Consider the following 25,745-nt stretch of genomic DNA (forward strand, 5'->3'; position numbering starts at 1 on the left):
CATCAACATAAACCTTTTTTATTTCTCGACCGGTAATTGACATGTGGAAGGCATCACTTTGTAATGAGCTGGAGGCAGTATGCATGTTGAAAACATTTGATTGTTTATTTAAACCTGAAAGATGTGTGAGACATATTATGAGGCATATTTGACCTTCAAAGTATCCAGAATCCAACCAAACGTGGAGGCCATTATTTTCTAAAGACTTCTACCATTGAAAAATTTTTTTTTTTGGGGGTTCAAATCAACTTCCTTACATTGTTGTTGTTGTTGTTGTTGCTATCTTTCTCCCTGTCTCTCTCCCCTCCCCTGCTCCCCTCTCTTTCTCTCTCCTTCTCCCTGTCTCTCCCCTCCTCCGTCCCCTCTCCCCTCCCCTCCCCTCCCCTCTCTTTCTCTCCCTTCTCCCTGTCTCCCCCTCCTCCGCTCCCTCTCTTTCCCCTCTCTCCTCTCCTTCTCCCTGTCTCTCCCCTCCTCCGTCTCTTTTCCCCCCTCTCTCTTCTTCTCCTTCCCTGTCTCTTCCCCCCCCTCTCTTCTCTCCAGATGATACTGTATCTCTTGACACATTGATGAAAATAATCATGGCCTCTAAACCGTCAAGCTGCATACTGGAGCCTATTCCAAGTAAACTACTGAAAGAGCTGCTTCCTGTGCTTGGCCCTCCTATGTTGAACATAATAATATAGCCTCTCTTGAAAAAGCCAAACCTTGACCCAGAAAATATAAAAAACTATCGGCCTATATCGAATCTCCCATTCCTCTCAAACCTTTTTGAAAAAGCTGTTGCGCAGCAACTCACTGCCTTCCTGAAGACAAACAATGTATACAAAATGCTTCAGTCTGGTTTTAGACCCCATCAGAGCACTGAGACTGCACTTGTGAAGGTGGTATATTACCTTTTAATGGCATCAGTCCGAGGCTCTGCATCTGTCCTCGTGCTCTTAGACCTTAGTGCTGCTTTGGATACCATCGATCACCACATTCTTTTGGAGAGATTGGAAACCCAAATTGGTCTACACGGACAAGTTCTGGCCTGGTTTAGATCTTATCTGTCGGAAAGATATCAGTTTGTCTCTGTGAATGGTTTGTCCTGACAAATCAACTGTAAATTTCGTTTCCTCAAGGTTCCGTTTTAGGACCACTATTGTTTTCACTATATATTTTACCTCTTGGGGATGTTATTCGAAAACATAATGTTAACTTTCACTGCTATGCGGATGACACACAGCTGTACATTTCAATGAAACATGGTGAAGCCCCAAAATTGCCCTTGCTAGAAGCATGTGTTTCAGACATAAGGAAGTGGATGGCTGCAAACTTTCTACTTTTAAACTCGGACAAAACAGAGATGCTTGTTCTAGGTCCCAAGAAACAAAGAGATCTTCTGTTGGATCTGACAATTAATCTTGATGGTTGTACAGTCGTCTCAAATAAAACTGTGAAGGACCTCGGCGTTACTCTGAACCCTGATCTCTCTTTTGACCAACATATCAAGACTGTTTCAAGGACAGCTTTTTTTCCATCTACGTAACATGGCAAAAATCTGAACATTTCTGTCCAAAATTAATCCATGCTTTTGTTACTTCTAGGTTAGACTACTGCAATGCTGTACTTTCCGGCTACCCGGATAAAGCACTAAATAAACTTCAGTTAGTGCTAAATACGGCTGCTAGAATCCTGACTAGAACCAAAACATGTGATGTAGTCAGTGTAATAAGTAATGTCTCCTCTCCTCCCTGCTCCCCCTGCTGTCTGTACTGCAGACCAAAGCTAAGACAGAACCCCCTCAGCAGAGACACTTGGCTCAGATCTCCCCCTGCTGTCTGTACTGCTAAAGCTAAGACAGAACCCCCTCAGCAGAGGCCATCTTGGCTCAGATCTTGGAGGTCTGGTTTTTATAGTTACTGACATGTAATTTTTTCTGTGATTTTTTTTCACTTTTGTTTTAATTTCTGTTGTTATTTATAATATATTATATATATTTTTCTGTGCATCTCACTAACTTAACTCTTGACATGCCCATGTGGATATTTCCATGTCTAGCAGTGATTGAATTAAAACTGTCCTGTGTAAAATCATCAACTTAAGCTAGATGACTCATGATTGATTGATAGGCAGGCAGGCAGGCAGGCAGGCAGGCAGGCAGGCAGGCAGGCAGGCAGGCAGGCAGGCAGAGAAGGATGTGCTTATACACTGAGTGTACAAACCAACAACGACTCTTTCCATGACAGACTGACCAGGTGAATCCAGGTGAAAGATATGATCCTTTATTGATGTCACCTGTTAAATCCACTTCAATCAGTTTTGATGAAGAGGAGGAGACGGGTTAAAGAAGGATTTTTCAGCCTTGAGACTGTTGAGACATGGATTGTGTGTGTGTGTCATTCAGAGGGTGAATGTACAAGATAAAATATTTAAGCGCCTTTGAACGGGGCATGGTAGTAGGTGCCAGGCCCACTGGTTTGTGTCAAGAACTGCAGCTCTGTGTCACGCCTTGGTCTTAGTATTTTGTGTTTTCTTTAATTATTTGTTCAGGCCAGGGTGTGACATGGGTTTATTGTGTTGTCGTATTGTTTTTTTTTGTAGGCATTGGGATTGTGGCTGATTAAGGGTGTGTCTAGCATAGGCTTGGCTGCCTGAGGCGGTTCTCAATCAGAGTCAGGTGATTCTCGTTGTCTCTGATTGGGAACCATATTTAGGTAGCCTGGGTTTCACTGTGTATTTGGTGGGTGATTGTTCCTGTCTCTGTGTAGTGTTCACCAGATAGGCTGTAATTAGGTTTTCACGTTTCGTTTGTTGTTTTTGTATTTATTTAGTTATTTCATGTATCGCTATTTTTTTCATTAAAGAACATGAGTAACTACCACGCTGCATTTTGGTCCGACTCTCCTTCAACAGACGAACGCCGTTACAGAATCACCCACCACACCCGGACCGAGCGGCGTGGTAACAGGCAGCGACAGTAGGAAAAGCGAAAGGAGGAATGGACATGGGAAGACGTGTTGGATGGCAAAGGTTGTTACACTTGGGAGGAGATACTGGCCGGAAGAGATCGCCTCCCATGGGAACAGTTGGAGGCATTTAGGAGAGCAGAGGCAGCCGGAGATAAGAGCCGACGATACGAGGGAACACGGTTGGCAAGGAAGCCCGAAAAGCAGCCCCAAAAATGTATTGGGGGGGGGCTCAGGGAGAGAGTGGCAGAGTCAGGAGTCAGACCTGAGCCAACTCTCCCTTTTAATCGTGAGGAGCAGCGATCAAAGGACTTCTGGACTTGGGAAGAGATATTGGACGGAAAAGGACCCTGGGCACAGCCTGGTGAATATCGACGCCCCAAAGAAGAACTGGAGGCGGCGAGAGCGGAGAGGCGCTGGTATGAAGAGGCAGCACGGCGACGCGGATGGAAGCCTGAGAGTCAGCCCCAAAAATGTATTGGGGGGCTCACAGGGAGTATGGCGATGCCAGGTAGGAGACCTGCGCAAACTCCCTGTGCTTACCGGGGGGCTAAAGAGACCGGGCAGGCACCGTGTTATGCTAGTGAGCGCACGGTGTCTCCAGTGCGGGTGCATAGCCCGGTACGGTACATACCAGCTCTTCGTATTAGCCGGGCTAGAGTGGGCATCGAGCCTGGTAAGGTTGGGCAGGCTCGGTGCTCAAGAGCTCCAGTGCGCCTGCACGGTCCGGTCTATCCAGAGCTACCTCCACACACCAGTCCTCCGGTAGCAGCTCCCCGCACCAGGCTTCCTGTGCGTGTCCTCGATCCAGTACCACCAGTTCCAGCACCACGCACCAGGCCTTCAGTGCGCCTCGCCTGTTCAGCACAGCCAGAGCCTTCCTTCCCTCTAGCGCTGTCGGAGCCTCCCGCCTGTTCAGCACAGCCAGAGCCATCCTTCTCTCTAGCGCTGTCGGAGCCTCCCGCCTGTTCAGCGCAGCCAGCGTTTTCCTCCTCTCCTGCGCTGTCGGAGTCTCCCGCCTGTTCAGCGCTTCCAGAGCCTTCCTCCTCTACAGCGCTGCCGGAGCCTCCTGCCTGTTCAACGCAGCCAGAGCTGCCAGTCTGCATGGAGAGGCCAGAGCTGTCAATCTGCATGGAGCAGCCAGAGTTGTCAGCCTGCATGGAGCAGCCTGAGATGCCAGTCTGCATGGAGCAGCCTGAGCTGTCCGTCTGCATGGAGCAGCCTGAGCTGTTAATCTACATGGAGCAGCCAGAGCAGCTAGATCCGCCAGTCAACCAGACTCTTCCAGATCTGCCAGTCAACCAGACTCTTCCAGATCTGCCAGTCAACCAGACTCTTCCAGATCTGCCAGTCAACCAGACTCTTCCTGATCCGCCAGCCAGCCAGGATCTGCCGGAGCCAACTACCTGCCTGAGCTTCCTCTCAGTACTGGGCTTCCTCTCAGTACTGGGCTTCCCCTCAGTCCCGGGCTTCCCCTCAGTCCCGGGCTTCCCCTCAGTCCCGGGCTTCCCCTCAGTCCCGGGCTGCCCCTCAGTCCCGAACTTTCCCTCAGTCCCGAGCTTCCCCTCAGTCCCGAGCTTCCCCTCAGTCACAAGCTGCCCCTCAGTCCAGTGGGGTTCTGGGTGAGGACTACGAGGTCATGGTCGGCGGCGAGGGTGGACTATCCCAGGACGCAAGGGGCGGAACTAAGACATTTATGTAGTGGGGTCCACGTCCCGAGCCGGAGCCGCCACCATGGACAGACGCCCACCCGGACCCTCCCTATGGTTTTGAGGTGCGTCCGTGAGTCCGCACCTTGGGGGGTCCTGTCACGCCTTGGTCTTAGAATTTTGTGTTTTCTTTAATTATTTGTTCAGGCCAGGGTGTGACATGGGTTTATTGTGTTGTCGTATTGGTTTTTTTTGTAGGCATTGGGATTGTGGCTGATTAAGGGTGTGTCTAGCATAGGCTTGGCTGCCTGAGGCGGTTCTCAATCAGTCAGGTGATTCTCGTTGTCTCTGATTGGGAACCATATTTAGGTAGCCTGGGTTTCACTGTGTATTTTGTGGGTGATTGTTCCTGTCTCTGTGTAGTGTTAACCTAATTACAGCCTATCTGGTGTTCACGTTTCGTTTGTTGTTTTTGTATTTATTTAGTTATTTCATGTATCGCTATTTTTTTCATTAAAGAACATGAGTAACCACCACGCTGCATTTTGGTCCGACTCTCCTTCAACAGACGAACGCCGTTACACTCTGCTGAGTTTTTCACACTCAACAGTTTCCCGTGTGTATCAAGAATGGTCCCCCATCCAAAGGACATCCAGCCAACTTGACACAATTGTGGGAAGCATTGTAGTCAACATGGGCCAGCATCCCTGTGGAACGCTTTGGACACCTTGTAGTCCGTGACCTGACGAATTGAGGCTGTAAAACTCAACATTAGGAAGTTGTTCTCTTCTTTGTATAACGTTTGTCAGTTTCTAGACCGTTTCTAATGGGATGAGATATGACGTGGTTTCTTGTGTAGATCCCAGGTAAGAAGACCACCAAGCTGTGGGTTCCTGATGAGGTGTCTTCTGAAACACTGGCCAAGGTTGCTACACAACCTCCCAGACCTTAACCTCTCCTCACTTATTACATCCTCTCTGTCTCTCTGTACAACTTCCCAGACCTTAACCTCTCCTCACTTATTATATCCTCTCTGTCTCTGTACAACTTCCCAGACCTTAACCTCTCCTCACTTATTATATCCTCTCTGTCTCTGTACAACTTCCCAGACCTTAACCTCTCCTCACTTATTATATCTTCTCTGTCTCTGTACAATCTCCCAGACCTTAACCTCACCTTACTGTGAGTGGACCAAGGTTGGTACACAACCTCCCAGACCTTAACCTCTCCTTACTGTGAGTGGACCAAGGTTGGTACACAACCTCCCAGACCTTAACCTCTCCTTACTGTGAGTGGACCAAGGTTGGTACACAACCTCCCAGATCTTAACCTCTCCTTATTGTGAGTGGACCAAGGTTGCTCTGAAGTGGAAAGGTGGATAAACGAGTCAGGAGCAGGTTTTCTTACATGGAACTAAATTCTCTATTGGCGCTAATTCTTTCTTCTCAAAGACTCCTTTCTGTCTCCCCTCTCTGCCGGCTCCCTCCTCTCTCTTGAAGGGGAAAGACAATAGCTCATTAGTACAGTCAGCTGTGCTTAACTGCCTCTGATCACCTTGACTCACATGCCGGGCTGGGCTACTGTCCGTGGAGGCAGCCTGCCCTCTGGTGGTTCTTCCACATTACTTATTACCTCCTCTCTGTCTCTGTACAACTTCCCAGACCTTAACCTCTCCTCACTTATTACATCCTCTCTGTCTCTCTGTACAACTTCCCAGACCTTAACCTCTCCTCACTTATTATATCCTCTCTGTCTCTGTACAACTTCCCAGACCTTAACCTCTCCTCACTTATTACATCCTCTCTGTCTCTGTACAACTTCCCAGACCTTACCCTCTCCTCACTTATTACATCCTCTCTGTCTCTGTACAACTTCCCAGACCTTACCCTCTCCTCATTTATTACATCCTCTCTGTCTCTGTACAACTTCCCAGACCTTAACCTCTCCTCATTTATTACATCCTCTCTGTCTCTGTACAACTTCCCAGACCTTAACCTCTCCTCATTTATTACATCCTCTCTGTCTCTGTACAACTTCCCAGACCTTAACCTCTCCATACGTATCTCTCTCTCCACCCGTTCAATGTATCCTTGTTTCTAGAAGCACTGCCTCCCTCTCACCCTTACATTCCCTTCCCTGTCACCTGGACCTCTCCTCCTCTCACTATACTTCTCTCAAAGCAAGTGCTCTTAATCAGGGCTAACCACGGTCCTGTGACAGCTATAGTCATAACATTTTAATCAGGGCTAACCACGGTCCTGTGACAGCTATAGTCATAACATCAGGGCTAACCATGGTCCTGTGATGGCTATAGTCATAACATCAGGGCTAACCATGGTCCTGTGACAGCTATAGTCATAACATCAGTGCTAACCATGGTCCTGTGATGGCTATAGTCATAACATCAGAGCTAACCATGGTCCTGTGACAGCTATAGTCATAACATCAGTGCTAACCACGGTCCTGTGATGGCTATAGTCATAACATCAGGGCTAACCATGGTCCTGTGATGGCTATAGTCATAACATCAGGGCTAACCATGGTCCTGTGACAGCTATAGTCATAACATCAGTGCTAACCATGGTCCTGTGATGGCTATAGTCATAACATCAGGGCTAACCATGGTCCTGTGACAGCTATAGTCATAACATCAGTGCTAACCATGGTCCTGTGATGGCTATAGTCATAACATCAGGGCTAACCATGGTCCTGTGATGCTATAGTCATAACATCAGGGCTAACCATGGTCCTGTGACAGCTATAGTCATAACATCAGTGCTAACCACGGTCCTGTGATGGCTATAGTCATAACATCAGGGGTAACCATGGTCCTGTGATGCTATAGTCATAACGTGTTAATCAGGGCTAACCACGGTCCTGTGATGGCTATAGTCATAACATCAGGTCTAACCATGGTCCTGTGACAGCTATAGTCATAACATCAGTGCTAACCACGGTCCTGTGATGGCTATAGTCATAACATCAGGGCTAACCATGGTCCTGTGATGCTATAGTCATAACGTGTTAATCAGGGCTAACCACGGTCCTGTGATGGCTATAGTCATAACATCAGGGGTAACCATGGTCCTGTGATGCTATAGTCATAACGTGTTAATCAGGGCTAACCATGGTCCTGTGATGCCTATAGTCATAACATCAGGGCTAACCATGGTCCTGTGACAGCTATAGTCATAACATCAGTGCTAACCACGGTCCTGTGATGCCTATAGTCATAACATCAGTGCTGTGTTGTGTCTTACCCAAGGTGACCGTATCAGTGTGTGTCTTAACCAAGGTGACCGTGTCAGTGTGTGTCTTAACCAAGGTGACCGTGTCAGTGTGTGTCTTAACCAAGGTGACCGCGTCAGTGTGTGTCTTAACCAAGGTGACCGCGTCAGTGTGTGTCTTAACCAAGGTGACCGCGTCAGTGTGTGTCTTAACCAAGGTGACCGCGTCAGTGTGTGTCTTAACCAAGGTGACCGTGTCAGTGTGTGTCTTAACCAAGGTGACCGTGTGTTCCACAGTAGCTGACAGGATGTGGTTCCACAGTAACTGACTGACTGACAGGATGTGGTTCCACAGTAACTGGCAGGATGTGGTTCCACAGTAACTGGCAGGATGTGGTTCCACAGTAACTGCCAGGATGTGGTTCCACAGTAACTGGCAGGATGTGGTTCCACAGTAACTGGCAGGATGTGGTTCCACAGTAACTGACTGACTGACAGGATGTGGTTCCACAGTAACTGACAGGATGTGGTTCCACAGTAACTGACAGGATGTGGTTCAACAGTAACTCACAGGATGTGGTTCCACAGAAACTGACAGGATGTGGTTCAACAGTAACTCACAGGATGTTGTTCCACAGTAACTCACTGACAGACAGGATGAAGTAGTGTACTATATAGTGGGCCCTGGTCTGAAGTAGTGTACTATATAGGGACCCCTGGTCTGAAGTAGTGTACTATATAGGGAGCCCTGGTCTGAAGTAGTGTACTATATAGGGAGCCCTATGGGCCCTGGTCTGAAGTAGTGTACTATATAGGGAGCCCTATGGGCCCTGGTCTAAAGTAGTGTACTATATAGGGGGCCCTGGTCTGAAGTAGTGTACTATATAGGGAGCCCTATGGGCCCTGGTCAAAAGTAGTGTACTATATAGGGAGCCCTATGGGTCCTGGTCTAAAGTAGTGTACTATATAGGGAGCCCTATGGGCCCTGGTCTAAAGTAGTGTACTATATAGGGAGCCCTATGGGCCCTGGTCTAAAGTAGTGTACTATATAGGGAGCCCTATGGGCCCTGGTCTGAAGTAGTGTACTATATAGGGAGCCCTATGGGCCCTGGTCTAAAGTAGTGTACTATATAGGGAGCCCTATGGGCCCTGGTCTAAAGTAGTGTACTATATAGGGGGCCCTGGTCTGAAGTAGTGTACTATATAGCCCTATGGGCCCTGGTCTAAAGTAGTGTACTATATAGGGAGCCCTATGGGCCCTGGTCTAAAGTAGTGTACTATATAGGGAGCCCTATGGGCACTGGTCTAAAGTAGTGTACTATATAGGGAGCCCTATGGGCCCTGGTCTGAAGTAGTGTACTATATAGGGAGCCCTATGGGCCCTGGTCTGAAGTAGTGTACTATATAGGGAGCCCTATGGGCCCTGGTCTGAAGTAGTGTACTATATAGGGAGCCCTATGGGCCCTGGTCTAAAGTAGTGTACTATATAGGGAGCCCTATGGGCCCTGGTCTAAAGTAGTGTACTATATAGGGGGCCCTGGTCTGAAGTAGTGTACTATATAGGGAGCCCTATGGGCCCTGGTCTAAAGTAGTGTACTATATAGGGAGCCCTATGGGCCCTGGTCTAAAGTAGTGTACTATATAGGGAGCCCTATGGGCACTGGTCTAAAGTAGTGTACTATATAGGGAGCCCTATGGGCCCTGGTCTGAAGTAGTGTACTATATAGGGAGCCCTATGGGCCCTGGTCTAAAGTAGTGTACTATATAGGGAGCCCTATGGGCCCTGGTCTAAAGTAGTGTACTATATAGGGAGCCCTATGGGCCCTGGTCTAAAGTAGTATACTATATAGGGAGCCCTATGGGCCCTGGTCTAAAGTAGTGTACTATATAGGGAGCCCTATGGGCCCTGGTCTGAAGTAGTGTACTATGGTCTAAAGTAGTGTACTATATAGGGGGCCCTGGTCTGAAGTAGTGTACTATATAGGGAGCCCTATGGGCCCTGGTCAAAAGTAGTGCACTATATAGGGAGCCCTATGGGCACTGGTCTAAAGTAGTGTACTATATAGGGAGCCCTATGGGCCCTGGTCTAAAGTAGTGTACTATATAGGGAGCCCTATGGGCACTGGTCTAAAGTAGTGTACTATATAGGGAGCCCTATGGGCCCTGGTCTAAAGTAGTGTACTATATAGGGAGCCCTATGGGCACTGGTCTAAAGTAGTGTACTATATAGGGAGCCCTATGGGCCCTGGTCTAAAGTAGTGTACTATATAGGGAGCCCTATGGGCCCTGGTCTAAAGTAGTGCTATATAGGGGCTGGTCTGAAGTAGTGTACTATATAGGGAGCCCTATGGGCCCTGGTCTAAAGTAGTGTACTATATAGGGAGCCCTATGGGCACTGGTCTAAAGTAGTGTACTATATAGGGAGCCCTATGGGCCCTGGTCTAAAGTAGTGTACTATATAGGGAGCCCTATGGGCACTGGTCTAAAGTAGTGTACTATATAGGGAGCCCTGGTCTGAAGTAGGGCCCTATGGGCCCTGGTCTAAAGTAGTGTACTATATAGGGAGCCCTATGGGCCCTGGTCTAAAGTAGTGTACTATATAGGGGGCCCTGGTCTGAAGTAGTGTACTATATAGGGAGCCCTATGGGCCCTGGTCTAAAGTAGTGTACTATATAGGGAGCCCTATGGGCCCTGGTCTAAAGTAGTGTACTATATAGGGAGCCCTATGGGCCCTGGTCTAAAGTAGTGTACTATATAGGGAGCCCTATGGGCCCTGGTCTAAAGTTGTGTACTATATAGGGAGCCCTATGGGCCCTGGTCTAAAGTAGTGTACTATATAGGGACCCCTGGTCTGAAGTAGTGTACTATATAGGGAGCCCTATGGGCCCTGGTCTAAAGTAGTGTACTATATAGGGAGCCCTGGTCTGAAGTAGTGTACTATATAGGGAGCCCTATGGGCCCTGGTCTAAAGTAGTGTACTATATAGGGAGCCCTATGGGCCCTGGTCTAAAGTAGTGTACTATATAGGGAGCCCTATGGGCCCTGGTCTAAAGTAGTGTACTATATAGGGAGCCCTATGGGCCCTGGTCTAAAGTAGTGTACTATATAGGGAGCCCTATGGGCCCTGGTCTAAAGTAGTGTACTATATAGGGACCCCTGGTCTGAAGTAGTGTACTATATAGGGAGCCCTATGGGCCCTGGTCTAAAGTAGTGTACTATATAGGGAGCCCTATGGGCCCTGGTCTAAAGTAGTGTACTATATAGGGACCCCTGGTCTGAAGTAGTGTACTATATAGGGACCCCTGGTCTGAAGTAGTGTACTATATAGGGGGCCCAAATTGTTTTGAAATCATGCTGATATATTTGTAGAATAATGTTTTCTGGATCATTGCCCTCTGTTTAGGCTGATGGCACCTGGTTTTGACCCGAGGCCATTGACCTGACTGGGGTACAATGGACGTGTGGAAGGACAAGAACACGGAGAAATTCACAACATCACAGACTGTAGCGATTTGGTCCGTGAAACAATTTAACCGTTTATATGTGACCTAATATACTAAATAATCAGAGACTGGCAAAGCAAGTCTTACACACACACTCACACACACACACCCCAAGGACAACTTTCCAGCCATTTCTGGTCAAGGTGAAAAATCCCTACGCTCCACTGCTCCTGATCATGACTGGTCATAATCACATGATCACATGACCTGCTGCCGCCACCTATCACAGGAGACTGTTTACCTCTCTCCCCGCCCCTCAACTCCAGTCTGACCCCTCCCTCTGTGTCCTTACCTCCAGGCTGTACTTTACTTTTTATTTTACTATAGAAATTGTATTTTAATTTTTTATGATTACACAGACAGAACAGGTAGAAAACACACATAGATCCCCTACCAAATCACCCCCCTACCAAATCACCCCCTACCAAATCACCCCCTACCAAATCAACCCCAACCCCCTACCAAATCAACCCCAACCCCCTACCACATCAACCCCAACCCCCCACCCCCACCAAATCAACCCCAACCCCCTACCAAATCAACCCCAACCCCCTACCAAATCAACCCCAACCCCCTACCAAATCACCCCCTACCAAATCAACCCCAACCCCCTACCAAATCAACCCCAACCCCCTACCAAATCACCCCCTACCAAATCAACCCCAACCCCCTACCAAATCAACCCCAACCCCCTACCAAATCAACCCCCTACCAAATCAACCCCAACCCCCTACCAAATCACCCCCAACCCCCTACCAAATCAACCCCAACCCCCTACCAAATCACCCCACCCTACCAAATCAACCCCTACCAAATCAACCCCCTACCAAATCACCCCCTACCAAATCACCCCCTACCAAATCACCCCACTCTACCAAATCACCCCACCCTACCAAATCACGCCCCCTACCAAATCAACCCCACCCGACCAAATCACCCCACCCTACCAAATCACCCCCAACCCCCTACCAAATCACCCCCAACCCCCTACCAAATCAACCCCAACCCCCTACCAAATCACCCCCCACCAAATCACCCCCTACTAAATCACCCCCTACCAAATCACCCCCTACCAAATCAACCCCTACCAAATCACCCCACTCTACCAAATCACCCCCTACTAAATCACCCCCCACCAAATCACCCCCTACCAAATCACCCCCCTACTAAATCACCCCCCCACCAAATCACCCCCTACTAAATCACCCCCTACCAAATCAACCCCCCCCCCCTACCAAAACACCCCCCTACCAAAACACCCCCTCTACCAAATCATCCCCCCACCAAATCAACCCCCTACCAAATCACCCCCTACCAAATCACCCCACCCTACCAAATCACCCCCTACCAAATCAACCCCACCCCCAAATCACCCCCTACCAAATCACCCCACCCTACCAAATCACCCCAACCCCCTACCAAATCACCCCCAACCCCCTACCAAATCAACCACAACCCCCTACCAAATCACCCCAACCCCCTACCAAATCACCCCACCCACCAAAACACCCCCCCTACTAAATCACCCCCTACCAAATCACCCCCTACCAAATCAACCCCCTACCAAATCAACCCCCTACCAAAACACCCCACTCTACCAAATCATCCCCCCACCAAATCAACCCCCTACCAAATCACCCCCTACCAAAACACCCCACTCTACCAAATCACCCCCTACTAAATCACCCCCCACCAAATCACCCCCTACCAAATCAACCCCCTACCAAATCACCCCCCATGCTCTAACAGAGTCCCACCCCAAAACCAGACTTAAAGCAGGCTTGATATATGGTGAGATATATAATCAAATAGTAAAAAAATTAAAATGACAAAAAACAAACAAACAGTAGAAACAAAATTATAAAAATAAATATAACAATTCTAATTTGGGTTTGTTTGTGGAGTTGTGAAATTGGCCATGTCTTTTACAAAGGATAAAAAAGTTTGGTTATTTCAACAAAAAATGTTTTTATGTTGCTTAACTTCGTTTAGCTGATGGTTAAAAGTAGGAGGAGACCGATCCTTCTACTGAAGCAGTAGAAGACGTCTAGCTAGAAGCGCAGTAAATGCCAGCCTGTTGCACATAGAACTGAGGGGCCTCCTGTGTTACCACTCCATAGAACTGAGGGGCCTCCTGTGGTACCACTCCATAGAACTGAGGGGCCTCCTGTGGTGCCACTCCATAGAACTGAGGGGCCTCCTGTGGTGCCACTCCATAGAACTGAGGGGCGTCCTGTGGTGCCACTCCATAGAACTGAGGGGCCTCCTGTGGTGCCACTCCATAGAACTGAGGGGCCTCCTGTGGTGCCACTCCATAGAACTGAGGGGCCTCCTGTGGTACCACTCCATAGAACTGAGGGGCCTCCTGTGGTACCACTCCATAGAACTGAGGGGCCTCCTGTGGTACCACTCCATAGAACTGAGGGGCCTCCTGTGGTGCCACTCCATAGAACTGAGGGGCCTCCTGTGGTACCACTCCATAGAACTGAGGGGCCTCCTGTGGTGCCACTCCATAGAACTGAGGGCCTCCTGTGGTACCACTCCATAGAACTGAGGGGCCTCCTGTGGTGCCACTCCATAGAACTGTTTAGATGGGCCTCCTGTGGTACCTCTCCATAGATCTGTTTAGATGGGCCTCCTGTGGTGCCACTCCATATAACTGTTTAGAGGGGCCTCCTGTGGTACCACTCCATAGAACTGAAATGTTAGATCCCTCACTTCAAAGGCAATTATAGTCAATGAACTAATCACTGATCATAATCTTGATGTGATTGGCCTGACTGAAACATGGCTTAAGCCTGATGAATTTACTGTTTTAAATGAGGCCTCACCTCCTGGCTACACTAGTGACCATATCCCCCGTGCATCCCGCAAAGGCGGAGGTGTTGCTAACATTTACGATAGCAAATTTCAATTTACAAAAAAAAATGACGTTTTCGTCTTTTGAGCTTCTAGTCATGAAATCTATGCAGCCTACTCAATCACTTTTTATAGCTACTGTTTACAGGCCTCCTGGGCCATATACAGCGTTTCTCACTGAGTTCCCTGAATTCCTATCGGACCTTGTAGTCATAGCAGATAATATTCTAATCTTTGGTGACTTTAATATTCACATGGAAAAGTCCACAGACCCACTCCAAAAGGCTTTCGGAGCCATCATCGACTCGGTGGGTTTTGTCCAACATGTCTCTGGACCCACTCACTGTCACAGTCATACGCTGGACCTAGTTTTGTCCCATGGAATAAATGTTGTGGATCTTAATGTTTTTCCTCATAATCCTGGACTATCGGACCACCATTTTATTACGTTTGCAATTGCAACAAATAATCTGCTCAGACCCCAACCAAGGAACATCAAAAGTCGTGCTATAAATTCACAGACAACACAAAGATTCCTTGATGTCCTTGCAGACTCCCTCTGTCTACCCAAGGACGTCAGAGGACAAAAATCAGTTAACCACCTAACTGAGGATCTCAATTTAACCTTGCGCAATACCCTAGATGCAGTTGCACCCCTAAAAACTAAAAACATTTCTCATAAGAAACTAGCTCCCTGATACACAGAAAATACCCGAGCTCTGAAGCAAGCTTCCAGAAAATTGGAACGGAAATGGCGCCACACCAAACTGGAAGTCTTCCGACTAGCTTGGAAAGACGGTACCGTGCAGTACCGAAGAGCCCTTACTGCTGCTCGATCATCCTATTTTTCCAACTTAATTGAGGAAAATAAGAACAATCCGAAATTCCTTTTTGATACTGTCGCAAAGCTAACTAAAAAGCAGCATTCCCCAAGAGAGGATGACTTTCAGTTTAGCAGTGATAAATTCATGAACTTCTTTGAGGAAAAGATTATGATTATTAGAAAGCAAATTACGGACTCCTCTTTAAACCTGCGTATTCCTCCAAACCCCAGTTGTCCTGAGTCTGCACAACTCTGCCAGGACCTAGGATCAAGAGAGACGCTCAAGTGTTTTAGTACTATATCTCTTGACACAATGATGAAAATAATCATGGCCTCTAAACCTTCAAGCTGCATACTGGACCCTATTCCAACTAAACTACTGAAAGAGCTGCTTCCTGTGCTTGGCCCTCCTATGTTGAACATAATAAACGGCTCTCTATCCACTGGATGTGTACCAAACTCACTAAAAGTGGCAGTAATAAAGCCTCTCTTGAAAAAGCCAAACCTTGACCCAGAAAATATAAAAAACTTGCGCAGCAACTCACTGCCTTCCTGAAGACAAACAATGTATACGAAATGCTTCAGTCTGGTTTTAGACCCCATCATAGCACTGAGACGGCACTTGTGAAGGTGGTAAATGACATTTTAATGGCATCGGACCGAGGCTCTGTATCTGTCCTCGTGCTCCTAGACCTTAGTGCTGCTTTTGATACCATCGATCACCACATTCTTTTGGAGAGATTGGAAACCCAAATTGGTCTACACGGACATGTTCTGGCCTGGTTTAGATCTTATCTGTCGGAAAGATATCAGTTTGTCTCTGTGAATGGTTTGTCCTCTGACAAATCAACTGTAAATTTCGGTGTTCCTCAAGGTTCCGTTTTAGGACCACTATTGTTTTCAATATATATTTTACCTCTTGGGGATGTTATTCGAAAACATAATGTAAACTTTCACTGCTATGCGGATGACACACAGCTGTACATTTCAATGAAACATGGTGAAGCCCCAAAATTGCCCTCGCTAGAAGCATGTGTTTCAGACATGAGGAAGTGGATGGCTGCAAACTTTCTACTATTAAACTCGGACAAAACAGAGATGCTTGTTCTAGGTCCCAAGAAACAAAGAGATCTTCTGTTGAATCTGACAATTAATCTTAATGGTTGTACAGTCGTCTCAAATAAAACTGTGAAGGACCTCGGCGTTACTCTGGACCCTGATCTCTCTTTTGAAGAACATATCAAGACCATTTCGAGGACAGCTTTTTTCCATCTACGTAACATTGCAAAAATCAGAAACGTTCTGTCCAAAAATGATGCAGAAAAATTAATCCATGCTTTTGTCACTTCTAGGTTAGACTACTGCAATGCTCTATTTTCCGGCTACCCGGATAAAGCACTAAATAAACTTCAGTTAGTGCTAAACACGGCTGCTAGAATCCTGACTAGAACCAAAAAATTTGATCGTATTACTCCAGTGCTAGCCTCTCTACACTGGCTTCCTGTCAAAGCAAGGGCTGATTTCAAGGTTTTACTGCTAACCTACAAAGCATTACATGGGCTTGCTCCTACCTATCTCTCTGATTTGGTCCTGCCGTACATACCTACACGTACGCTACGGTCACAAGACGCAGGCCTCCTAATTGTCCCTGGAATTTCTAAGCAAACAGCTGGAGGCAGGGCTTTCTCCTATAGAGCTCCATTTTTATGGAACGGTCTGCCTACCCATGTCAGAGACGCAAACTCGGTCTCAACCTTTAAGTCCTTACTGAAGACTCATCTCTTCAGTGGGTCATATGATTGAGTGTAGTCTGGCCCAGGAGTGGGAAGGTGAACGGAAAGGCTCTGGAGCAACGAACCGCCCTTGCTGTCTCTGCCTGGCCGGTTCCCCTCTTTCCACGGGGATTCTCTGCCTCTAACCCTATTACAGGGGCTGAGTCACTGGCTTACTGGGGCTCTCTCATGCCGTCCCTGGAGGGGGTGCGTCACCTGAGTGGGTTGATTCACTGTTGTGGTCATCCTGTCTGGGTTGGCGCCCCCCCTTGGGTTGTGCCGTGGCGGAGATCTTTGTGGGCTATACTCAGCCTTGTCTCAGGATGGTAAGTTGGTGGTTGAAGATATCCCTCTAGTGGTGTGGGGGCTGTGCTTTGGCAAAGTGGGTGGGGTTATATCCTTCCTGTTTGGCCCTGTCCGGGGTGTCCTCGGATGGGGCCACAGTGTCTCCTGACCCCTCCTGTCTCAGCCTCCAGTATTTATGCTGCAGTAGTTTATGTGTCGGGGGCTGGGGTCAGTTTGTTATATCTGGAGTACTTCTCCTGTCCTATTCGGTGTCCTGTGTGAATCTAAGTGTGCGTTCTCTAATTCTCTCCTTCTCTCTTTCTTTCTCTCTCTCGGAGGACCTGAGCCCTAGGACCATGCCCCAGGACTACCTGACATGATGACTCCTTGCTGTCCCCAGTCCACCTGGCCATGCTGCTGCTCCAGTTTCAACTGTTCTGCCTTACTATTATTCGACCATGCTGGTCATTTATGAACATTTGAACATCTTGGCCATGTTCTGTTATAATCTCCACCCGGCACAGCCAGAAGAGGACTGGCCACCCCACAGCCTGGTTCCTCTCTAGGTTTCTTCCTAGGTTTTGGCCTTTCTAGGGAGTTTTTCCTAGCCACCGTGCTTCTACACCTGCATTGCTTGCTGTTTGGGGTTTTAGGCTGGGTTTCTGTACAGCACTTTGAGATATCAGCTGATGTACGAAGGGCTATATAAATAAATTTGATTTGAACTGTTTCGATGGGCCTCCTGTGGTACCACTCCATAGATCTGTTTAGAGGGGCTTCTTGTGGTGTCACTCCATAGAAATGTTTAGATGGGCCTCCTGTGGTACCACTCCATAGAACTGAGGGGCCTCCTGTGGTACCACTCCATAGAACAGTTTAGATGGGCCTCCTGTGGTACCACTCCATAGATCTGTTTAGAGGGGCCTCCTGTGGTACCACTCCATAGATCTGTTTAGAGGGGCCTCCTGTGGTACCACTCCATAGATCTGTTTAGATGGGCCTCCTGTGGTACCACTCCATAGATCTGTTTAGAGGGGCCTCCTGTGGTACCACTCCATAGATCTGTTTAGAGGGGCCTCCTGTGGTACCACTCCATAGATCTGTTTAGAGGGGCCTCCTGTGGTACCACTCCATAGAACTGAGGGGCCTCCTGTGGTACCACTCCATAGAACAGTTTAGATGGGCCTCCTGTGGTACCACTCCATAGATCTGTTTAGAGGGGCCTCCTGTGGTACCACTCCATAGAACAGTTTAGATGGGCCTCCTGTGGTACCACTCCATAGAACAGTTTAGATGGGCCTCCTGTGGTACCACTCCATAGATCTGTTTAGAGGGGCCTCCTGTGGTACCACTCCATAGATCTGTTTAGAGGGGCCTCCTGTGGTACCACTCCATAGATCTGTTTAGAGGGGCCTCCTGTGGTACCACTCCATAGATCTGTTTAGAGGGGCCTCCTGTGGTACCACTCCATAGATCTGTTTAGAGGGGCCTCCTGTGGTACCACTCCATAGATCTGTTTAGATGGGCCTCCTGTGGTACCACTCCATAGATCTGTTTAGAGGGGCCTCCTGTGGTACCACTCCATAGATCTGTTTAGAGGGGCCACTGATGTCCAAAACATGTGTAATAAAGTAACAGGAGCTTACACCGGTCACAAGTTAGATCTATTTCTGGCCTTGGATTTAAAAAAAATTGACCAATACAGCTGATGAAGTATTTTAAATTGAATTACAGCATGTCTTAGATATATAGATGAAGATGTATGAAGCTAATATAGATGTATTCTCTGAAGCATACTCTTGACAAGTCTAGTCTGAAAGTTGTTCACCTAAATCCTCATCCCATTGGTTCTTTTTAAGAGAGTTCAAGGAATCCAGATTGTGTGAGTTTAATAATGTATAGATCAAGCTTATACTCTGTTTAATATGAGGGTTCACTTTAAGAAATATAATAATATATATAATATAATATATAAATATAATCTGGAAGGGAGGTAGGTGGGCGTGATAGGAAGTGACTCAAGGATGAAGATATAAAACTACGCAGTTGCAGGAATCTAAAGAAATGGGATCTAGGAATATTAAACTTTTATACCAACAACTTTATTAGAGATCTTTGAAATTGTGTGACCCAAATTCTCTCCACGTTCATAATGTTTGTATCGAGATTTACTCATTTGATTCTCAGCTCGTCGAGTTGAAAGAAGACTAAACTCTGAAGTGTCAAACTGTTGTTTTAGTAAATCTGCGGTTAAAGAAAGTTAATATGACATATCCAAATCCCAGATGTTATTTGTAAGTTCCCCTAGACGTTGAATATTGCACTTCCTTAATCTTGGCCTGTATGAAATAATTTGGCCTCTTAGACAAGCATTTGATTCCCTTACTGGAGTAGGAGACATTCCAGGGGTTTGATTGAGCTCGAGAAATAGTTCAATCTGAGATTATATAAAAGCAACAAGGGTTTCTTCTGATAGCAGTAGTGAGTTGAGACAACAAGGGTTTCTTCTGATAGCAGTAGTGAGTTAGGACAACAAGGGTTTCTTCTGATAGCAGTAGAGAGTTAGGACAACAAGGGTTTCATCTGATAGCAGTAGAGAGTTAGGACAACAAGGGTTTCATCTGATAGCAGTAGAGAGTTAGGACAACAAGGGTTTCATCTGATAGCAGTAGAGAGTTAGGACAACAAGGGTTTCTTCTGATAGCAGTAGAGAGTTAGGACAACAAGGGTTTCTTCTGATAGCAGTAGTGAGTTAGGACAACAAGGGTTTCTTCTGATAGCAGTAGAGAGTTAGGACAACAAGGGTTTCATCTGATAGCAGTAGTGAGTTAGGACAACAAGGGTTTCATCTGATAGCAGTAGTGAGTTGAGACAACAAGGGTTTCTTCTGATAGCAGTAGTGAGTTAGGACAACAAGGGTTTCTTCTGATAGCAGTAGAGAGTTAGGACAACAAGGGTTTCATCTGATAGCAGTAGTGAGTTGAGACAACAAGGGTTTCTTCTGATAGCAGCAGTGAGTTAGGACAACAAGGGTTTCTTCTGATAGCAGCAGTGAGTTAGGACAACAAGGGTTTCTTCTGATAGCAGTAGAGAGTTAGGACAAGGGTTTCTTCTGATAGCAGTAGAGAGTTAGGACAAGGGTTTCTTCTGATAGCAGCAGTGAGTTAGGACAACAAGGGTTTCTTCTGATAGCAGTAGAGAGTTAGGACAACAAGGGTTTCATCTGATAGCAGCAGTGAGTTAGGACAACAAGGGTTTCTTCTGATAGCAGTAGTGAGTTAGGACAACAAGGGTTTCATCTGATAGCAGCAGTGAGTTAGGACAACAAGGGTTTCTTCTGATAGCAGCAGTGAGTTAGGACAACAAGGGTTTCTTCTGATAGCAGTAGTGAGTTAACCCTCGTGTGGTGTTCGGGTCTGTGGGCCCCATTTTCAATGTTTACTAGAAGACAAATGATACAAGGAATTATTTTTCAACCTGAGACTCGTTGGCCCATTTTATGTGAAGAACATGTAAACCACCACATTTCCATTTGAGTGCACACTGTGCCCCCCCCACACACACACACACACACTGTGCCCCCCGCCCACACACACACACACACACACTGTGCCCCCCACACACACACACTGTGCCCCCCACACACACACACACACACACTGTGCCCCCCACACACACACACACACTGTGCCCCCCCCACACACACACACACACACACACTGTGCCCCCCACACACACACTGTGCCCCCCACACACACACACACACACTGTGCCCCCCACACACACACACTGTGCCCCCCCCACACACACACACACACACACTGTGCCCCCCACACACACACACACACACACTGTGCCCCCCCACACACACACACACACACACTGTGCCCCCCACACACACACACACACACACACTGTGCCCCCCACACACACACACACATTTATATTACACATGTGGTGTCCGGGTCATAAAAGTGTGTGTCAAAACAAGTAAAAATTAAATAAAAAGATTTTCTGTGTGCCTTCACTCTGTCTTCCTCCTCCCTGGACCTGCTGTTTCAACATAGGCAGGGAGACAGACAGGTTCTTGGTGCTGTCTTCCACTTTTCTCGCACTCTTTACCCTCTGTAGTGTGTGAAACTACAAAATGTCTTGCGTGAACCTGCACAATGTTATTACACTACATTATTTCTATACATTATTTGATACATTGTAAAAAAAAAAGCAGTATTTTCCCACACTCGTCCTTGCACCTGGCTGTGGTAGAGTCCCAGGACCAGCCCGTCAGCAGCCAGCCCCAGGACCAGCCCATCAGCAACCAGCCCCAGGACCAGCCCATCAGCAACCAGCCCCAGGACCAGCCCCAGGACCAGCCCATCAGCAACCAGCCCCAGGACCAGCCCATCAACAACCAGCCCCAGGACCAGCCCATCAGCAACCAGCCCCAGGACCAGCCCATCAGCAACCAGCCCCAGGACCAGCCCCAGGACCAGCCCATCAGCAACCAGCCCCAGGACCAGCCCATCATCAACCAGCCCCAGGACCAGCCCCAGGACCAGCCCCAGGACCAGCCCATCAGCAACCGACCCCAGGACCAGCCCATCAGCAACCAGCCCCAGGACCAGCCCCAGGACCAGCCCATCAGCAACCAGCCCCAGGACCAGCCCATCAGCAACCAGCCCCAGGACCAGCCCCAGGACCAGCCCATCAGCAACCAGCCCGTTAGCAACCAGCCCCAGAACCAGCCTATCAGTAACCAGCCCCAGGATCAGCCTGTCAGCAACCAGCCCCAGCCCGTCAGCAATCAGCCCATCAGCAACCAGCCCATCAGCAATCAGCCCCAGGACCAGCCCATTAGCAACCAGCCAGAGGACCAGCCCATCAGTAGCCAGCCCCAAGACCAGCCCATCAGCAACCAGCCCCTGGACCAGCCCGTCCGCAACCAGCCCCAGGACCAGCCCATCAGCAACCAGCCAGAGGACCAGCCCATCAGCAGCCAGCCCCAGGACCAGCCCATCAGCAACCAGCCCCAGGACCAGCCCGTCAGCAGCCAGCCCCAGGACCAGCCCGTCAGCAGCCAGGACCAGCCCGTCAGCAACCAGCCCCAGGACCAGCCCATCAGCAAACAGCCCCAGGACCAGCCCAACAGGAACAAGCCCCAGGACCAGCCCCAGGACCAGCCCATCAGCAACCAGCCCCAGGACCAGCCCCAGGACCAGCCCCAAGACCAGCCCGTCAGCAACCAGCCCATCAGCAATCAGCCCCAGGACCAGCCCATCAGCAATCAGCCCCAGGACCAGCCCATCAGCAATCAGCCCCTGGACCAGCCTGTCAGCAACCAGCCCCAGGATCATCCCGTCAGCAACCAGCCCCAGGACCAGCCCCAGGACCAGCCCATCAGCAACCAGCCCCAGGACCAGCCCATCAGCAACCAGCCCCAGGACCAGCCCATCAGCAACCAGCCCCAGGACCAGCCCCAGGACCAGCCCATCAGCAACCAGCCCCAGGACCAGCCCATCATCAACCAGCCCCAGGACCAGCCCCAGGACCAGCCCCAGGACCAGCCCATCAGCAACCGACCCCAGGACCAGCCCATCAGCAACCAGCCCCAGGACCAGCCCCAGGACCAGCCCATCAGCAACCAGCCCCAGGACCAGCCCATCAGCAACCAGCCCCAGGACCAGCCCCAGGACCAGCCCATCAGCAACCAGCCCGTTAGCAACCAGCCCCAGAACCAGCCTATCAGTAACCAGCCCCAGGATCAGCCTGTCAGCAACCAGCCCCAGCCCGTCAGCAATCAGCCCATCAGCAACCAGCCCGTCAGCAATCAGCCCCAGGACCAGCCCATTAGCAACCAGCCAGAGGACCAGCCCATCAGCAGCCAGCCCCAAGACCAGCCCATCAGCAACCAGCCCCTGGACCAGCCCGTCCGCAACCAGCCCCAGGACCAGCCCATCAGCAACCAGCCAGAGGACCAGCCCATCAGCAGCCAGCCCCAGGACCAGCCCATCAGCAACCAGCCCCAGGACCAGCCCGTCAGCAGCCAGCCCCAGGACCAGCCCGTCAGCAGCCAGGACCAGCCCGTCAGCAACCAGCCCCAGGACCAGCCCGTCAGCAGCCAGGACCAGCCCGTCAGCAACCACCCCCAGGACCAGCCCGTCAGCAGCCAGCCCCAGGACCAGCCAATCAGTAACCAGCCCCAGGACCAGCCCCAGGACCAACCCATCAGCAACCAGCCCCAGGACCAGCCCATCAGCAACCAGCCCCAGGACCAGCCCGTCAGCAGCCAGCCCCAGGACCAGCCCATCAGCAACCAGCCCCAGGACCAGCCCATCAGCAACCAGCCCCTGGACCAGCCTGTCAGCAACCAGCCCCAGGATCATCCCGTCAGCAACCAGCCCCAGGACCAGCCCCAGGACCAGCCCATCAGCAGCCAGCCCCAGGACCAGCCAATCAGCAACCAGCCCCAGGACCAGCCCCAGGACCAGCCCATCAGCAGCCAGCCCCAGGACCAGCCCGACAGCAACCAGCCCCAGGATCAGCCCATCAGCAACCAGCTAGCTGCAATCAGGTCAGTGCAGAGAGACCAGCTATCTGCAATCAGGTCAGTGCAGAGAGACAAGCTAGCTGCAATCAGATCAGTGCAGAGAGACGAGCTAGCTGCAATCAGGTCAGTGCAGAGAGACAAGCTAGCTGCAATCAGGTCAGTGCAGAGAGACAAGCTAGCTGCAATCAGGTCAGTGCAGAGAGACAAGCTAGCTGCAATCAGGTCAGTGCAGAGAGACAAGCTAACTGCAATCAGGTCCGTGCAGAGAGACAAGCTAGCTGCAATCAGGTCAGTGCAGAGAGACAAGCTAGCTGCAATCAGGTCAGTGCAGAGAGACAAGCTAGCTGTAATCAGGTCAGTGCAGAGAGACAAGCTAGCTGCAATCAGGTCAGTGCAGAGAGACAAGTACTGATTCACACAGTCTCCTCTGAACAGTTGATGTTGAGATGTGTCTGTCATCAGCAACCAGCCCCAGGACCAGCCCCAGGACCAGCCCATCAGCAACCAGCCCCAGGACCAGCCCATCATCAACCAGCCCCAGGACCAGCCCCAGGACCAGCCCCAGGACCAGCCCATCAGCAACCGACCCCAGGACCAGCCCATCAGCAACCAGCCCCAGGACCAGCCCCAGGACCAGCCCATCAGCAACCAGCCCCAGGACCAGCCCATCAGCAACCAGCCCCAGGACCAGCCCCAGGACCAGCCCATCAGCAACCAGCCCGTTAGCAACCAGCCCCAGAACCAGCCTATCAGTAACCAGCCCCAGGATCAGCCTGTCAGCAACCAGCCCCAGCCCGTCAGCAATCAGCCCATCAGCAACCAGCCCGTCAGCAATCAGCCCCAGGACGCCCATTAGCAACCAGCCAGAGGACCAGCCCATCAGCAGCCAGCCCCAAGACCAGCCCATCAGCAACCAGCCCCTGGACCAGCCCGTCCGCAACCAGCCCCAGGACCAGCCCATCAGCAACCAGCCAGAGGACCAGCCCATCAGCAGCCAGCCCCAGGACCAGCCCATCAGCAACCAGCCCCAGGACCAGCCCGTCAGCAGCCAGCCCCAGGACCAGCCCGTCAGCAGCCAGGACCAGCCCGTCAGCAACCAGCCCCAGGACCAGCCCGTCAGCAGCCAGGACCAGCCCGTCAGCAACCACCCCCAGGACCAGCCCGTCAGCAGCCAGCCCCAGGACCAGCCAATCAGTAACCAGCCCCAGGACCAGCCCCAGGACCAACCCATCAGCAACCAGCCCCAGGACCAGCCCATCAGCAACCAGCCCCAGGACCAGCCCGTCAGCAGCCAGCCCCAGGACCAGCCCATCAGCAACCAGCCCCAGGACCAGCCCATCAGCAACCAGCCCCTGGACCAGCCTGTCAGCAACCAGCCCCAGGATCATCCCGTCAGCAACCAGCCCCAGGACCAGCCCCAGGACCAGCCCATCAGCAGCCAGCCCCAGGACCAGCCAATCAGCAACCAGCCCCAGGACCAGCCCCAGGACCAGCCCATCAGCAGCCAGCCCCAGGACCAGCCCGACAGCAACCAGCCCCAGGATCAGCCCATCAGCAACCAGCTAGCTGCAATCAGGTCAGTGCAGAGAGACCAGCTATCTGCAATCAGGTCAGTGCAGAGAGACAAGCTAGCTGCAATCAGATCAGTGCAGAGAGACGAGCTAGCTGCAATCAGGTCAGTGCAGAGAGACAAGCTAGCTGCAATCAGGTCAGTGCAGAGAGACAAGCTAGCTGCAATCAGGTCAGTGCAGAGAGACAAGCTAGCTGCAATCAGGTCAGTGCAGAGAGACAAGCTAACTGCAATCAGGTCCGTGCAGAGAGACAAGCTAGCTGCAATCAGGTCAGTGCAGAGAGACAAGCTAGCTGCAATCAGGTCAGTGCAGAGAGACAAGCTAGCTGTAATCAGGTCAGTGCAGAGAGACAAGCTAGCTGCAATCAGGTCAGTGCAGAGAGACAAGTACTGATTCACACAGTCTCCTCTGAACAGTTGATGTTGAGATGTGTCTGTTACTTGAACTCTGTGAAGCATTTATTTAGGCTGCAATCTGAGGTGCAGCTAACTCTAATGAATTTATCCTCGGCAGCAGAGGTAACTCTGGGTCTTCCATTCCTGTGGAGGTCCTCATGAGAGA

The sequence above is a fragment of the Oncorhynchus tshawytscha genome, linkage group LG30 (genome assembly GCF_018296145.1).
Source record: "Oncorhynchus tshawytscha isolate Ot180627B linkage group LG30, Otsh_v2.0, whole genome shotgun sequence".
Classification (NCBI taxonomy): Eukaryota; Metazoa; Chordata; class Actinopteri; order Salmoniformes; family Salmonidae; genus Oncorhynchus; species Oncorhynchus tshawytscha.